The sequence below is a fragment of the Tupaia chinensis genome, unplaced genomic scaffold (genome assembly GCF_000334495.1).
Source record: "Tupaia chinensis unplaced genomic scaffold, TupChi_1.0 Scaffold000548_1, whole genome shotgun sequence".
Taxonomy (NCBI): domain Eukaryota; kingdom Metazoa; phylum Chordata; class Mammalia; order Scandentia; family Tupaiidae; genus Tupaia; species Tupaia belangeri.
The window spans coordinates 201,125-204,189 of record NW_006160060.1 but is presented as its reverse complement, the minus strand read 5'-3'; the positions used below and the strand labels follow the sequence as shown (position 1 = coordinate 204,189).

At 48.1% G+C, this 3,065-nt stretch overlaps 1 protein-coding gene across 1 annotated transcript in view; it reads left to right on the top strand.

Annotated features, from left to right (window-relative positions):
- Positions 1-3,065, top strand: part of MAPK8IP2 (mitogen-activated protein kinase 8 interacting protein 2) — a 13,883-nt gene that overhangs the window by 245 nt on the left and 10,573 nt on the right. The gene's annotated exons all lie outside the window — the stretch shown is intronic.

The following is a 3,065-nucleotide window of genomic DNA, read 5'->3' as shown; positions in this document are numbered from 1 at the left end:
AGGACTTGACCCACGTGGGAGTGTCCAGCACCTTAACCACCACTCCACCTGCTGGTCCCCAACCATTAGCATTTTAATTTTATATTTGTGATTTCTATGCAATATGAGTAAAATTAAATCTGATAGTCTACATTTAAATTTATCTACTTTCTTTTTTGAATTATTTATTTATTTATTTATTTATATTATTATTATGCTTTAATTTGATGAGAGAGAGAAAGAGGGAAAGTGAGAAAACAAGCTGCCAGGTCTGGGAATTGAACCATGGTTGACCATGTGGGAGTCCAACACCTTAACCACCACACCACCTGCCAATCCTGTACTTATTTTCTAATCTATAAGAAAAATTTCAGGAAATGTGCTTTGATTTTTTAATATTGCTGTGATCAGATCTGTTGAAACTGCATTGCTATTCCAACTCTCTCTTATGAGTCCAATCAATGTTCTGCATTATACCAATTTATTATACCACTGATGGGCTATAGACCAAAATAAAAGAAAAAAGAAAAAGAAAAGGGTGGAATCAAAACATCTCAAGGCCCAGCCAAGGTGGCAAAGGTGATAGAGTGCTGCTATGTGATACTGGAAGACCCAAGATTGGGACTATGTTTGACCTGAACACATTTGGCACACTCATGATCTTGGTTGGCTGGAAGGCTGGAGGGGGTGACCATGCTATAACAAAGCACTGTTGGGAGTTCATCTTGGGGTAAGATGTGAGGTTCCACAGATAAAATTGGAGGTGGGAATCCTGATTTCATGGTCTTTGTATTCCTGAAATCTGGAGGTGATCATCTGATGGGGGGAAAGGGAGAGGAGAGGCTTGAAGGAGTAGTAGGAGGCATGATCTGAGGTGGAATTTATGGATATGAGACTACAAGGTTGGGACCACTCCAGACAAAGGTAAATCCCCAGGACATTTAGTGGGAGAGATCACTAAAGCTGGACTCTAGTGAGAGGGCTAGGATGCTAGACAGGTCGTTTTTATGGGTATGCAAGTTAGTTTGATGGCAATTCTCAAGATCAAAAGAAAGTCTGGGAAATTGGGCTCAAAACCTTTTGCAAGGCCAGCTAGTGGCATCGTAGTTAAGCTGGATTTCACGTGGCTGACTTCACAGTTCAAATCCAAGACCTGGTGGCTTGAAAAACATGCCAGGTGCATGCATACACAAAATCTTGAGAGGAGAGTGGAGGAAAAGGGATTGCAGCATGGCCATCCCCACTATGGGGTGACTTCTCCCTGTTTTCTCTCTCTCTCTCTGGCAAGCTCATGTGCCCTGTAGCAAAACAAATAAACAAAACCCCAACTAACTAAACAAGCAAAATGAAAACTGTGAATTCTGAGAGATCTGGAATTTTATGAGGAAAGTCAGGGATTGTACTTTGTGTGTGTGTGTGTGTGTGTGTGTGTAGAGTTTATTTATTTATTTATTTATTTATTTATTGCTATAGGGCACATGCACTCGCTAGACAGACAGAGAGAGATAGAGACAGAAAGCAAGAAATCACCCTCCAGGGGGGATGGCCACACCGCAATCCCTTCTCCTTCATTCTCCTCTTGGGATCCTGGGCACGCACACACATGCGCTTGGTGTGAGTTTAAGCCACTGGGTCCAGGACTCAAACTGCGGTCGACTATATAAGAGTCCAGTGACATAGCCATTACGCTACCTGCTGGTCCTGGAAGTGTACATTTTAATATCCAGACTCTTTGAACCTCAAAAATAGGGATGTCTATAGTGTTTTAAATCGAAAAGATGGCATGACTGAGGCTTGACGGATGCAGACCCAGTCTGTGCTCAGAAGCCCTCTCACTCACTCATGTTTGCTGAGCACCCACCACGTGGCAAGTAGACAACTTGGAGCTTGGAAGTTCAAACGGACAAGGCAGTGTCTCTGCTGTTGGGCCTCGTGGGCTGCAGAAGGAGCTAGATCCCACGTGGTTGACTGCATGGTTTGAGTCCTGGCCCCAGTGTCTTGAAAAACTCTTTGGATGCATGTGTGTGCATGCCCCAAATGCCAACGGGATGGAGAGATGGAGGAGGAAGGATTGTGGTGTGAGTATGCCCCATTTAGGATTTCTCTCTCTCTCTCTCTGGTGAGCACATGCACCTCGGTAAATGAAGAAGTAAAAGAATAGAAAAAGAAGGGGAGGAGTGGGTCATCAAGTGGCATGGTGGTTTAGGTGCTGTACTCCCACATGGATGACCACAGTTTGAGTCCCCAACCTGGCAGGTTGCTTTCTCACTTTCTGCATCCTCTCTCTTTGTCTCTCTCTGGTGATATCATGTGATATATAGCAAATTAAAAATAATAAATAAATAAAGTAATTCTTTAAAAAAATAAGAGGAAGAGGAATGAGGGGGAAGGGGAAGCACATTAGGAGAAAGAAGAAGAGGTGGGGGTGGAAGATGAGGAGGAGAGTAAGAAGAAGAGAAGGCATAAAAGTACTTGTTTTGGGGACAAATTTCAATCAACCCTAATGAACACTAGGATAGACAGCTCCTTGGCCCAGGTCTGCCCCTGGAGGGGAACAGCTCCCAGCCCAGGTCGGCACTCGGAGGGGAACAGTTCCCTGTCCTGGGTCAGCACCCGGAGAGGAACAGCTCCCTGTCCTGGGTCAGCACCCGGAGAGGAACAGCTCCCTGTCCTGGGTTAGCACCCGGAGAGGAAGAGCTCCCTGTCCTGGGTCAGCACTCGGAGGGACACCCGGAGGGGAAGAGCTCCCTGTCCTGGGTCAGCACTCGGAGGGGAACAGCTCCCGGCCCAGATCGGCACTCGGAGGGGAACAGCTGCCTGTCCTGGGTCAGCACTCGGAGGGGAACAGCTCCTGGACCGGGTCAGCACCCGAAGGGGAACAGCTCCCTCAGTCCCTTCCAGAGCCTAGTTCGGCCCGGGGCCTGAGCCACCCCGATCCGGGCCGCGGACCCCTTCCGTTCTAACTGGGTGGACGTCACGCAGCTCCCGGGGCCGCCCCCGCCCCTCCGCGAGCCGCTGACTCCAATCGACGAAACAACCGGAGGCCCGGGCCCAGGCTGCCGCCTCCTTCCTGCCGGGCCGGCGGG